This window comes from Prionailurus bengalensis, chromosome B4, assembly GCF_016509475.1.
Source record: "Prionailurus bengalensis isolate Pbe53 chromosome B4, Fcat_Pben_1.1_paternal_pri, whole genome shotgun sequence".
Lineage (NCBI taxonomy): Eukaryota > Metazoa > Chordata > Mammalia > Carnivora > Felidae > Prionailurus > Prionailurus bengalensis.
Window position 1 is genome coordinate 137,065,952 of NC_057358.1, and position 14,176 is coordinate 137,080,127.

A 14,176-nucleotide genomic window follows, 5' to 3' on the forward strand; every position below is an offset into this window, starting at 1 on the left:
CTCCCGGGCCATTGCCTCTGTGCTGCCTCTTCTAGAATGCAAGTGACTTCTGCAGGAGCTGACACGTAAACAGTGCCCTGGAGACGACTGGCTCCGGCAACCCTTCCTTAAAGCGACTGCCTGCGCCCCAAAAATGAGATCGGGGCTCCTTTGGGGATTAATTAATCAATACGTTCCACAGGTACTGATGGAGATTTTGCAGGTGCCAGGCACTGTCCTGGGTGCCCCGGGACGCATCCGTGGACCCTGGGCACCTGCGGGCGAGGATCTCACCGCGGCATCACTTACCTGCCTCAGGGCTGTGGCCCTCCCCCACCTGGCTGCCCCCCCTGGGCCGGGTCCCCCCACCCCGGCTGCCCACCCTGGCCTGTCCCCTTGCCTTCCGGAGCAGGGCAGCCCATGGACCAGGCACTCTGTCAGCCTGTGCAAATTTGAGTCACTTCTCTCTCGGGATAGCAGGGCGACCTTGCCTGTGGGCCCCGGGAGCTAATAATAGCCCGGGGAGCTGAGAACCCGCCGTCGCCCCTCCCAGCCCTGTGTGCGGCCGGGGCGAAAGGACCCTGCGGCCCGTGGAGGGGACAGCTGCTCCCGGCATGTTTGGGCGCGCGGCTGAGCCCTGCCAGCTGTTCGGAAGAGGAGAGGAGCCAAAGGAAGGGGGGAGTTTCCGACTCCAAAAGTGCCGAGCCCACGCTTGGCCGCTGTGCCTCCTGGAGTACCGGGAAGGTGCCTGAGCCCTGGCTCTGCCTGTCATCGGTGAGTGACCTTTGGCAAGCCACCTCCGCCTCCCAGGTGAGGAAATGGCACCCTTGCTTCAGCCTGGGGAGCTGGTCCACGGCCCCTCCCTACCCTGCGCCTCCGAAGCACCTAGCAGGTGCCCGGTGTGGGTCTCGTGCGTCCTCGTGGAGGGGCGGGGTGCAGAGACTGGCACACAGGTGAGCTCCGCAGGGCCGGGCTGGCCGGGAGAGGTCATGGCCACGCTCTGTGTCCCCGAGGGGCAGGGCTGGGGCCGGCAGGGAGACCGTGTGGGCCGATTGGGAAGAGTAACCCCAACCAGTGGAGCTGAGAGAGACGGTCCCGTCGGGTAGAGAGCTCCCCGTTTCTAGGGGCTACCAAGTGTTAGCTGGTCCTCTGCTCTTAAGGGGGATCGAAACAGTGACTCACATATATGTGGGCCGATGTCTCCTCGGGGGTTTCACGACGCTGGGGTTTGTCTGGACCCGGGGCCAGTAGGGGCAGGCTGTGTAGACTGTTGGCTAAAATCCGATGTGCATCTGCCAGGCTGCTCCCGGGCCCCCCTCCATGTTTCCACTGCCCCAACAGGCACGGGAGGGGAGGAGACGAGATGGGATGACGGTGGCCCTGCAGACCCCCGTCCTGGCCCCTGTGGTGAGCTGGGCGGCCCCGCCCCTCCCCTGCACTCCCTGTGCCTCCCGGCAGGTAGCAGGTGCTCACTGGCTCCTGACCTCCCAGCCCCTTTTGAGAACCCTCCGGGGCCACTCAGTGGTGGCCACAGGGCTCCTAAGGGTGCCTCTCGGCATGCAGAGAGCACCTGACCTGCGCGCAGCCCTCGCGTAGAACTCACGGCAGCTAGTGGTGCCACACGCTGATTGGAGACACGAGCCGGCCACAGGCTGGCTTGTCCAAGAGGGCCCAGCGGCCGTCGGGAGAACCAGCTTTCTAAGCCTCGGTGCAGGGCGCCTGGGGGGCTCAGTGGGTTAAGCATCTGACTTCGGCTCAGGGCATGACCTCATGGTTCGTGAGTTCAAGCCCCGAGTCGGGCTCTGTGCTGGCAGCTCGGAGCCTGGAGCCTGCTTCGGATACTGTGTCTCCCTCTATCTGCCCCTCCCCTGCTTGTGTGCTCTCTCTCTCTCTCTCTTGCTCAAATATAAATAAACATTAAAGTAACCTTAAAAAATAAAATAAAATAAACCGCAGTGCAGTCACAGAGGCTTTTGGGTCATTTGAGGACCAGAGACTCACGCAGTCGAGATATTCGGGGCAGCGCTGTGACTCAAATGCCCCTCTGCTTCCCAGTCTACTCGCGGCCAGCAGCCCGAGGGACCCCTTCGCTCCCGGGTGCTCAGGCTCACCACGGCCCCATCCCAGCCAGAACCAAGGCAGGCTCGTAGCCTCCCTTCTCTGCAATACTCTCTCTCTCTCTCTCTCTTTTTAAATGTGTATTTATTTTATTTTTGAGAAACACAGAAAGAGAGAGAGAGAGACAGAGGCAGAGAGAGACTGAGAGAGAAGGAGAGAGAGAATTCCAAGCAGGCTGTGCTAACAGCACAGAGCCCGAGGTGGGGCTTTTTCCCTCCCGGGTCTGTTTTTGCGGAAGCACCTCCCTGCCCATCTGGGCACTTTTGCTCCTTTGTCATGTTGTTACAAATACGCCCAAGTTCTGGAGCAGGGGGGCTGGGGGTGGGGGTGGGGGTCCTGTATCTGCTGGCTTCCTGCTGTGCTTCCTGGGGGTGCCCCCCCCCCACCGCCGCCTCCCCCCCTCCGCACACAGTAGGCCCTTAGCAAAGCTTTGCTGAACGCTCGGGGACATTTTGCAGAAATGTTAGGCAGCTCGCCTGCTGCTCCCGACTGTGCCAGTGTTTTTAATATTTTTGTTCCATTTATCAGAAATCAAGCCTACGTCAAGCACGGCAATACATCTAAATTGGTTGATTAAAGCATCAGGAAGAAAAGTGGTGCTTGGCGGCAATTAAACCAAAGCCACGGGAAGATTTGGAAATATTGTGATCTCTTCTGCGGTTTTTGCAAATAGGGTTTCTCTTCCTAGTGAGTCCGTGGTCTTTGTTTCATTATTTCTGGGGTTTCCCCCTCCCCCCCCACGGGCTCCTCCCCGCCCAGGGTTGCGGGATACACTGTTACAGAAAGTGGCTTTCAGTCGTGACCACGCAGCTCTGTTTGCTTTTGCCGATTTGGGAGCCCAGGCTTATTGTGCAGCCAGGAAAGGCCTGGGGGCCTGGGTGTGACTCAGGGGTTGGGATTCAGAGGCTGAGGCTTCTCTCACCATCGCATGGAGGGATCAAGGGGAACCAGCCTGGCTGGGCCAGAGGCTGCGTTACATGAGGCAACCCACGCACCTCCAGACCTCCTTTCCTGTGCCTTTCTCATGTGTCCCTTTCCTCTACTCCACTGTCCTCCTTGCTGCTGCCGGGACGTGTCTTGCACACGCCTGCCTCAGGGCCTTTGCACGGGCTGGTCCTGCTTACCGGCTAGTTCTGCTGTCCCCCAATATCTCCGCCCACCCCGGGCTCCTCCTTCCTTCCTGCCTTGGCTGACACACGTGCCCTCCCCGAGGCGCCCTCCCCTCCTGACACTTCCTACCTGCCTTCTCGGCTTTTCCCCCTGAGGGGTTCGCTGTCATCTGCTACATTGCATGCGTACTTGCTGCTTTGCGAGGCGTGAACAGGTTTAAGAGTTCTTGAGGCAGTGGGGGTTCAGATCTGAAGGCTGAGGGAGGCACCAGGGCCCCCTCCTGGGTTTATGGTTTGAGGGTGGGGGTGGGGTGGGGGTGGAGCCACTTGCCCTAATGGGGAACCCAGGCGACACTTCCCTGACCAGCCGCTGGTGTCCACAGTGTCCCCATTGTCCCCCCCACAGCTGGCCTGTCCCCAGCGCCCACCTGGCACTCAACCTGACCTCACTGATTCCATGGTTGGCCCAGTTTCCCGGAGCCCCACCTGGAGTCACCGTTACGGGTTGAATTCGACCTCCAGAACCCACAGGTTGAAGTTCTAACGCCTCGGAATGTGGTACTTTGGAAATACGACTGTTGCACATAGAATTAATGACGGGACCATAAGGTCATTCTGGAGTCCGCCCTAATCCGAGAGGACCGATGTCCTTATGAAGGGGAAATTTGGACCCAGACTCATTCACAGGGAGGTCATGTGAAGCCAGAGGCAGAGATCCGGGTGATGTGTCCATCCACATACCAGGGAATTCCCCACATTGCCAGCAAACACCCACACCCCCCCCGCCTCCCCAGAAAGGGCGAGAAGCCCGGGCAGATTCTCCCGCTCAGCCTCAGAGGGAAGCAGCCTGCCCACACCTTGGCCTCCGACTTCCAGCTTCTAGAACCGTGAGAGCTTAGCTTCCCGTTGTTTGGGGCCCCCTCCCCTTGCCCCGGCCGTGGTGCTCTGTCACAACGGACCCCGGGACACCAGCCACGTGGCCCCACTCACCCGCACGCCCCTTCCAGCCCCCCCACCCCCGCCCGGAACCCCTCTCCAGGGCCGCCCTCGCTCATCAAAGGAGTCAGTTCTCTGAGTCTCCGGTTCCTCGTCTGAGAAATTAGGATAAGAATACCCACCTCCCACGGCTGTCACGAGCCCTCAGCAGAAAACGCTGGAAAACACACCTGGCTCATCGTAGGGCTCAGTGACGGCTGGTGGCAGTGGTGTGCTGGTTATTTTTATTATTGGTGTATTAATAGCGTTCTTGTAATTAGCTGTCAGTTGCCGGGTCCGAGCCGGCCCTTGTGGGGATAAAAGTGCCTGGCGATTGGGTCTCTGCCGGCACCGCGTGTGGGGCAGGAGGCGGCCTGCCGGAGGGGGGAAGGGCTGTCATGCCATCACTTATTCAGTCGGACCGTTGCCGCCTCTGTGTTCAGACACATCTGCCCCTAAGAGGCAGCTACGCCAGCAGCCAGCGCAAGGCAGCAAGATCAGGGCTCCGTCGCGGGGGCCCTGAGCCGGCCTGGGGACGGGGGTGGATGCAAGGAAGGCTTCACAGAGGAGGTGACTTTCGAAGGAGGCATAAAAGGAAAGGAATCCATGCACCTGGCCCCAGCGCCTGCATCGACGGTCGTCCCGTGACCCTGCAGGAAAAACACACCACTCACGCTTGTCTGTCCCCCGGGAGGGCTCAGGCCGTCACCTTTGCAAAGTCCCACTGCCCCCAGGCCCTTCCCTCTAAGTCAGCCAAGGTAAGGACCGCAGGTTGCCCGCAAGGCCCATCCGGTGAGTGGGTCACCTTCCAGCCAGTTCCAAGAAGGCTGCCTGCCTGAGGGAACCAAGATGAAAACTCCGGACAAACGTCTAAAGCATTTCACAGACTCCCTGCCCCGCTCTTTCCGTTGGGGGTGGGGGGGAAGGGGGACAAAAGGCCAAGCCGATCTTGCTGAGGACGCACACCCCGCCGGGGCCGAGCCCAGACCGTCCAATACCTTCCCGGTCCTTCCACTCGATGTCGGCTCTGCGGCCGGCCACCTGCCTGTCCTTTTGAGCACCGAAATAGAGAGATAAATGGGGAAGCAGAGCCGGGCAGATGTCACCGTTTCTGAGAGCTGCTGCTCCCTTACCACCTGGGATTTTGTTTTCCCCCTTGGAAGCCAGAACATTCCAGCAGCGTGCGGTCTTTCTCTGCTGGCAGATTGAAGGCATCTTATAAACAGGCGCCTGAGGCGGACAAAGAGATACCTGTTTGCCGAGCGAGCACCTGTTCCGCTCGGGGAGCTGCCTCCTAGGCTGTGGGTGTGGTTTCTTCTCTCTTCTCTACCCCTTTTCCAGATGTGGTTGAAGGTGCAGGGAGAGCCCCCTGCGCGGGGAGCCAAGAGGTGAAGTCAGGGCTCTGAACGCCAAAGCTTGCCGCAGACCGGGTCAGAGTAAGATTTCAGGGATGGGCAGCTTTGCCGGGGAGGTGGCTGGGCTGGCGGAGGCCGGGGAAGGGGGGGGCGGGGGGCTTGGGTTAAAGGGAAAAGTGGCACCAGATGCTTGTTGCAAACAGCAAGGAAGATTTTATTCGAGACTATTATTGCTGTAAGGGTCAAGAGATTGAACTCCGTTCCAAATACAGCCAAGACAGCTGGAGATTTACAGCCGTGGAGCAGAGCGGGGGGTCACCGGATGGAAAATTACTAAGAGGGGCTTGATTAGACATCAGGGAGAGGGGGATTCCTGCTAAACGGCCCCACAGAATTCTTCCTAGGGGCCGAGGACTTCGATACCGAGGGCGGGGGCTGAGGAACAGAGAGAGCCTGGATAAAGCGGCTTAGCGAGATTTCTTTGCCGAAGCTGGACTCGGGCCGAGCGAAGCCTGGGACGCTGGCACCGCCTGGGGCACCTGCCTGCTCCCCAGGGGGCCACAGCGCAGTTGATGCTAAGCGCTCTAGTGGCCACAGAGCTAAGCCCGGCTCATCCTGTTGATGATGGTGGTGGTGATGAAGACAAAGGAAGAGGAAGAAGAGGTGGAGGGGGGCAAGAATTAGGTCCCCCCACCCCAAGCCATGGCTCCCCGGCCTGACCACTGGGCCTTGCAAGGCTGACTGAAGGGGAGAGACCTCATCTACACCCGCATGAGCTGCACGGGGGTGTGTGCAAGGGGCCTGGGGCAGGCCGGTGATGACACACTTAAAAGCTTTTCCTGTTTTGAAAAGAATTTCTCATGTCACCTCTCCCTGACCCTCTCATAGCTCTTAGAAGGCCCCGCGTCTATTCCCGTGCTGTGGATGCAGAAACTGAGGCGGGGAGGCTGAGAGAGGCCAAGGGGTCCGCCTGGGGCTCGCAGCCAGCAAGGAACTCGGGAGATGTGAGTCTGGGCCTGGGGACCGTGCGTCCAGCTCTCTGGCCACGAGTCCTCACCCGCAGTTGGGGGGGGTGGGGGTGGAGTGGGGGTGCGGGGAAGGCATTTCAGGGAGTCGGACAGCTCAGGCCAAGGCTGGGAGGCGGGAAGGGACACGAACCCTTAGGGGGTTGGGTAGGAGCGAATGTTGGGGGAGCACAGAGCAGAACCGGGAAAGCTCTTTTCCTTTTTGGGAAAAGCGTCCCTGGGATGAGGCCAGGGCCACCCAGGTACACAAGCGACAGAGCCCTAAGTGTGATGGGAAATTCCTGCCCCTCCCCGCCCCCCGGGCTGCGCGCCATAATTTGACCCTGACTGAGTTTCTCCATCTGTCAGGTGGGGCCCCTGATGCCGATTAGCTGAGAACCACAAAGGAGCAGCAGCCCGTGAAAGGGGCACAAAATCATGGCTCCTCCCCCGGGGCGATCGCCACCCTGCAGCCTGGGGGGCACCCCGAGCTCCGACACAGCAGGCCCGGCCGGTCACACGTCATTTGGCAACACAGTGCCAACGGGGACAGAGACAGACGGGCTTGCCGCTGTAGGTCCCCGCCCTGTGGGCTGTCCGGGCACGCTGTCTACACCGGGGACCCCAGGGGTGAGGCCTTCAGAGCTGGGGCCAGTGTCCTCCACGGGCACTTCTGCATGACGAGGTGACAGGCTGGAGCTGCTCGCTCGGATGCAGGCAGGCGAGAACATGTGGGGGCCAGATTTGCGCCCCACCAGAAACCCCTCCAAGCTCCGTCGTGACTCAGTTCCGGGACAGCTGGGGGCTCGGGACGTGGGGAAAGGTCAGCCCCACCCAGGCCCCAAACCAGAGGGGAGGGCGGCCTGGCTCTTGGCTGGGCGTCCTGGGTGTTCAGATGTGTGGCCAGCCGCCCTCCGGCAGAGCGGGTGTGTTCCTCCAGGGCAGCGACAGTGCCTCGTGTCACCCAGGATTCGACCAGCGGTGAGCGGACCGGGGCTGCGGGCCGGTCACTGTGGCTACAAGATCACTAGGTGTCAGTTCTCTGTCCCTGAGCGGGCTCCAGGACTGGGCAGCTGGCCGGTGCCTGCAACCTGATGTAAGGCGACTGACCGCGTCGTGGCCCCTGCAGGCAGCTTCCGGGGAGTCCGGAACTTTCCCGGACCACTTTAGGAAGCCGTCGTGGCACGGCGGAAGGCCAACAGGCTCCGGAATGCGCCAGGCCTGGGTCCCAGGGCTGTCTCGGCACCTGGCTGGCTGTGTGGCCGAGGCAAAGTCGGGGTCTCTCCCAGCCTTGGTTTCCCTGTACGAGGCAGCGCTCTTGGTGGTGCTGGGAAGGGGCATTCTGTTTGGGCTTTTTTTTTTTTGAAGTTTATTTATTTACTTTGAGAGACAGAGCGTGACGCACACACGTGGGTGGGGGAGGGGCAAGAGAGAGGAAGAGAGAGAATCCCAAGCAGGCTCTGTGCTGTCAGCTCAATCCCAGGACCCTGGGGTCACGCCCTGAGCCGAAATCAAGACTCGGACACTTAACTGACCGAGCCCCCCGGGCTCCCCGAGGGGGGTGGCCGATCTCACAGGGGTTCCCGGGGTAGTGGTCCTGAGACTCATGACGGGTGCCCCATACATTCTAGAATTACGAGCAATCACCAGTGTGCTACCAGCTTGATTGTGAACCTGCCCTTCCTGTGTGGAGCCCTTGGACCTAAGTCCTAAGCCCTTGAGTCCTAAGCCCTCGGACCTCAGAACGTGACTGTATTTGGAGGCAGGGTCTTCAAAGGGGTCGTTAAGTTCAATGAGGTCATTAAGGAGGCCTTAATCCAATAGGACTTATGTCTTTATGTAAAGGGTTTAGGATGCAGACCCGCCCAGGGAGAGGATGGCCGTCTGGAAGCCAAAGAGAGAGACTCAGAAGAAGCCGGCCCTGCAGACACCTTGACCTTGGACTTCCTGCCTCCAGAGACAACAGATGACGGCTCTTCACCCAGAGGATCCCAAATGCTCAATGGCTCCCGGCACCCCTGACGGGGGCAAAGCCAGAGTTTGCTGCCCCCGGGCCGGGCGTCTGCCCCTGGGGGCCGTTTGCAAGGAAGCATCTGGGCACAGATATTATTGTGGGCACAAATCATGGGCAGAAACGGCGAAGTGAGCCGCGCAGGTCCGCTCCACGGAGGCCCGGCCCCGATGGACCCTCTTCCTAGGCTGTCTGTGTGTTTCTCCCACCACCCTAAGTGAGGCAGAGAGTTTTGTCCCTATTTCACGAGGCTAAAGAGCAGGCCTGGGACCACTCAGCCAGAGGGCAGCAGTGCCTGGGGCGACCCCGGAGAAGGAAACGCGGGGGCGGGGGTGGGGGCTGGAGGGAGCCCAGCCCGGGGCACTGACGGGAGACAGGCGTCCCTGAGGGCGTCCACGCAGGTTAGGGCGGTGGGGTCACGGGAGCTCTCGAACACTCCTCACCCGCTGTTGTGCAGCGACAGCGTGCTCGAGGCGCGTGAGGCCTGGGGCAGCCCCAGCCCCCTGGAGGGGCCAGCCGCTGGGTCAGGGACACTGGCCCGGCTGGTGGGGAGGGTTCCCTGCGGAGCGGGCTGGGCTGGAGGCACCTGGACAGCACCCGGCGCTCTTCTAGGGCCTCCCAGAATCCTTCTCCGGCTCCTGCCTGGACCCCCTTCGGCCGACGCCGAATCGGCCCTGCTCGGGGGGTGCTGGGGGACGCAGGGCCAGATGGTGGCCGGATTAGAAGACGGGTGGGTCCTAGAAGCCGGGGCAGAGGGCAGAGCATGGCCCAGAGGCTGCAGGCTGCGGAGCTCGTGGGGGGTGTCTCCAAAGACTGCTCGGGGGGCCCGCCCCAGCTCACGGCCGCCTCTCCTCACCACCTGCCCGGCAATGCGACGGAAGGGGGACAGAGGAGAAGCCAAGCAAGCCCCTGGCCCCTAAACCAGCTGAGCTGAGCTGTCGCAGGCGGGAACTTTAGATTCCATGAGATTCTCCTGCTAAGTACCCTGCGATGCGTGTGCGAACGTGGGAAGAACGAGTCTCTTGAATAAATAAACTTTTTTTTTTTTTTAAAGAATGATGCTCTTAAAAAAAAAAGAAATTCGGCAGTTTGGCCCAGGTGGACCCTAAAAAGGATGACGTCTGTGAAAATGGAGTAAAGACAGAAGTGCTCCTGTCTCAAGCCTTTGCTCAGGCAGCTGGCGCGCCAGGGGCGCCCTCCCCAGGCCTGGGCCAGCTGGGCGTCTACACGGCTCCCCGCGGGTGTAGACCCAGCCTTCCCGGTGGATCACAGATCTGCAGGAAGGGACCTCGGGGTCTTCCTCTGGATCCAGCCCGAGGCTCTGATGCCTGGCTAAGCCTTCCCCGACCACCCTCTGCGGGGGCTCTTGGTGCTTCTGCACCTGATTCCTGTGCCTTGGCACGAGGTGGGAGTGCCACAGAAATGCGTGAGCCCTGCCCGTCACCCAGATGGGAAACTGAGCCTTGGGAGGAGCCACCTACACGGGGCCAGACGTGGAGCTGGCTTGTGCGGGGCCCCTCCTGGCTCCCCGGGTCTCAGCCCCGGCACGGGGGCCTGGCGACTCTCCGGGAGCAGAAGCGGGTCCGAATCCGCTTGTGACCCAGCAACTTGCAGGACTCGCTCCGCACTGAATGAGGGCGCAAAGGAACGGACCCCGGTTTGGGGGGAGCAGCGATAAAAATAAAAGGACAAAACCGACTCCTCCCCCACCCGCCACGGGTGGGGTTCTCCTGCCGCCGCGTCAGGGAGACTCCGAGCTCAGCCGAGCGCCAGGCCCGCTCTCCAGAGGCCACCGAGGCACAGGGAGGCTAAGGGACGCCCCGAGGTCACCCGGCCAAGCTGGGGCTGGCCCCCACGTGGACGCAGTCGCCAGCATCTCCTGGGGACCTCCCGTGACCCGCAGCACCCCTGCACCAGCAGACGGAAACTCCGTTGATGGACCAGGCAACCCGCAGCCTCAACGGGGAGACTTCGCTCCCGAGAGAGGCAGATGTCCCCCCACCTGAAGCCTCTTGCTGTGTGGTGATTTCACACGGCCGAGGAAGCAGCTCAGGGAGGCGGGAGGCTTGGGCTCCAGCAATCACGTCACCGACCGTGGACCTACGCATACCCTGCACGCCAGACACGGTTGTACGCGTTTTGCACAAGTCACTGAACCCTTCCCCCAACCCCGGGACAGAAGGACAGCGAACGGACCCACCCTGCAGACGGGAGACCCAGCCCCAAGAGGCCGGGGGCGCCCCCCGCCCCCAGGATCAGGGAGAGGGAGGCGGCCACGCAGGTGGCAGAGTGCTCCTTCCCTCCCCTCGGCTGTCTTGGGCATCCGTGACTCAGTTTCCCCACTGTGAAGGGTCTGGGCGGTCTGCAGCCCTCTCCGGTCTCTGGCACTCTGAGACCCCACCCCCAGCTCCTCCTCCTCGCTGCTGGCCTCCGGCAGCCCCTCGCCCCCTCGTCACCTCACGCTGGACGCCCTCTCGGAGTGGAGTAGGCTGGGTTTGTGAACAGATTTTCGTGTTTAGAGCATTTTAGGTTCACAGCTAATGAAGCGGAAGGTACAGAGTTTCCTACATATCCCCGCCCCCGCCCCCGCCCCCGCCCATTATCGACACCCTGCACCAGAGGGGGACATCTGTCACCCGAAGCCCATCAGGGTTTGCTCTTGGTGCTGTTCCTGCCATGGATGCAGACAAACATACGACGACACGCGGCCACCATTACAGGGTCCCCGAGTCTCGCTCTGTGCTCTGCCTGTTCATCCCTCCTCCCCCATCACCCTGGCCTGACTGGTCTTTTTAGTGCGTCCGTAGGTTTGCCTTTTCCAGAACGTCACAGACCTGGAATCACACAGTCTGTGGCCTCGTCAGACGGGCCCTCACTGAGCAACATCGGCTGGGTTTTAATGGCACCTTGGCTGGGGGGGGGGGGGTTGCGAGCTTGCGTGCCCCCCACCCCCAATACCACCAACCACCCAAGACAGGATGCCCAAGGCCACTTGAGAAGATGGCTCACCTCCCACTTCCCCTACCCCGTCTAACGAACCCTACCCCTATTTTCTAGAAATAATAATGATCTGGGGTGCCCGGGTGGTTCAGTTGGTTAAGCGTCCGACTCCGGCTCAGGTCATGATCTCATGGTTCGTGGGTTTGAGCCCCGCGTCGGGCTCTGCGCTGACAGCTCGGAGCCTGGAGCCCGCTTCGGATCCTGTGTCTCCCTCCCTCTCTGCCCCTCCCTCTTTCTCTCTCTCTCTCTCTCTCAAAAATAAATAAACATCTAAAAATTAAAAAAAAAAAAAAGAAACGATAATGATCTTAGATTGCAAAAATGGCCACCTCTTCTCTCCCTGCCTCTTCTGTTGAGCTGGGTAGTCCCTCCCTCACCGAGGCTGGGCTTGCCCTTGGGACTTGCTTTGGCCAAGGAGACACGAGCAAGGGCGGAGAAAACAGAGGCTTGGAAACCACACGTGCACTGGGGTTTGCCCTTGTGTCGTACTTGGGATGTTGAGAGCAGCAGGTGAATTGGCCCCAGCTCGTTTGTTGGAGAGGCCACGTTGCGGGACGAAGGTGCCTGCGGACCACCGGTCAAGTGAGCGAGGCCACCCTAGGTCACTCTATCGGCAGTCAACCTGCCAGCTGACCGCAGGTGCGTGAGGGGGCCCAGCAGGAATGAGCTGAGCTGACCCAGACCCAGAACTTCTCAGCCAACCCACAGAGTCATGAGCTAAGTTGTTTCCTTCTTTTAAGTTTTATTTATTTTGAGAGAGAGAGCGTGAGCAGGGGAGGGGCAGAGAGACAAGGAGAGAGAGAGAGAATCCCAAACCCTGTGGGCTCAGAGCCCTCTGCAGGGCTTGAACTCACGAACCACGAGATCACGACCTGAGCCAAAATCAAGAGTCCCACGCCTCACCGACTGAGCCACCCTGGTGCCCCCAGCGGTTGTTATTTTTAAGCCACAAAGATTTGGGGATGGTTTGTTACACAGCAGAAACTAACTGATACAGCCAGTAATATCTGATTTGAGAGTTGGACACTGGGTATGGTATTCAAAACTTCTGGGTACCGGGGGAGTCGCTTTCAGCGCAGACTTGCCTGGAAATTGCTCTCCACGTCAAGAGCTCAGAGCGCAGTCCAGCCTCGTGTGCCCACGGCCAGCTGCCCGCCCCTGCGGGGCTGGGCCTCCGTGAGTTTCAGGACCTGTCCCCGGGCGGCTGTGCGCCCAGCCGCTCTGGCAGGCTGGGAACAGCGCCTCCTGCAGGTAAGCGGCCGGTGACGCCTTCACAGGGAGCCTCCCAGGTCGCTCCGCTCACCGCAGCCACCCTCTGCCACCCTGGCCACCCCCCGCTCTGCTGTCATTACTTTTCACGGCACTTGCGATCGCCTGGCATCTGGTGCCATGGCCGCCCCCCTCCCCCCCCCCCCCCCCCGCCACCTCTGCCGGGATGTCAATTCCACGAGGACAGGGATGCTTGTCTGTTTTGTTTCTCCGCCGTGTCCCCACTGTCTGGAAGGGTGCCTGGCACGTCATGGGTGCCCCGTGACTGTTGGGTAAATGAACTAGTAAAATAAGATGATTTTGAGCCTCACCCCATCTTTCCAGAAGGGCAGACAGAACCCTATTCTGCCAGCAGGAGAAACGGAGGCCCCCCAAAAAAAGCAGCTTGCCTGAGGTCACGTACAAGTGAGCGGCGAGGCAAGTTGGAGCCCAGAACCCAGCCGGCCAAGGCCAGGGACCCTCACGTGCGTGTTCAGCAAACGCTCGTGGAGCCCCGATCATGTGGCAGGCGCAGTGCTAGTCAGGGCGATATAGCAGTGAGCCAGCTCCTTGTGGAGTTTGCGGTCCCGGGGGAGATGAGGGGACACCAAATGGTCATCACCAATAACGTACCGTCGCAAGCTGACGCGTGGGGAGCTTGACCCGAGCAAAGGACGTTCAAGCTGAGACCTAAATGGTGGGGAGAATCAACTGACCACACGGATGTCGGCGGGGGGGGGGGGGGGGGGGGGGAGAAAGAGCATTCTCAGGCTGGGGAACAGCTTGTGCAAAGGTCCTGGGGCAGGACCTCGGGATGTATTTGAGGCAATGAAGGACTTTCAGGGTGGCCCAGAGAAGGGGTGTTGGGTGGCCAAGAACGGGACAAGAACCCGTGGGGCCTTGGTGGCCACACTGAGATATTTGGTCTTGACTGAGGGTAGCTGGGTCCCTTGAAAGTTTTATCTGGAGTGCGGTCACCAGGCCTGAGGCCCTTAGAGCTGGACACCAGGGGACTCTTTTGGGCCACTAGCTCTGGTCCCCTGGCAGCCCAGGTCCCGTCGGGCTTGCAGGCCCTCGTAAGGAACACCCAAACCTGATGCCGTGGGCTCGTGCTGTGTGCATGACCCACAGATGCCTCCAACACTGGGAACCAGTTTGCCGTGGTTCTGTGGCCAGAAACCGGCTGGAGGTGCCCTGAGTGAGGGCAGCAGCACACACAGTGTGCCTCGAAGGATGGCCTCAGGGAGTGACAGGCTTGGGGACACATTTCAGGGTCTCGGGGATGGCGGTGGGCCGGGGCGCCCACCCAGTGAGGGAAGCACATCTCTGGATCAATCACAAATACTCGCTAAGCTCCTGTCCTGGGCTGGAAAGGGT

At 60.7% G+C, this 14,176-nt stretch overlaps 1 long non-coding RNA gene across 1 annotated transcript; it reads left to right on the top strand.

Annotated features, from left to right (window-relative positions):
* The first annotated feature begins 406 nt into the window (after positions 1–406).
* Positions 407–11,503, top strand: LOC122472880. The gene is made up of 2 exons (XR_006294541.1): positions 407–789; positions 8,386–11,503. It is a non-coding gene; the product is annotated as an uncharacterized LOC122472880 (long non-coding RNA).
* The last annotated feature ends 2,673 nt before the right edge of the window (positions 11,504–14,176 follow it).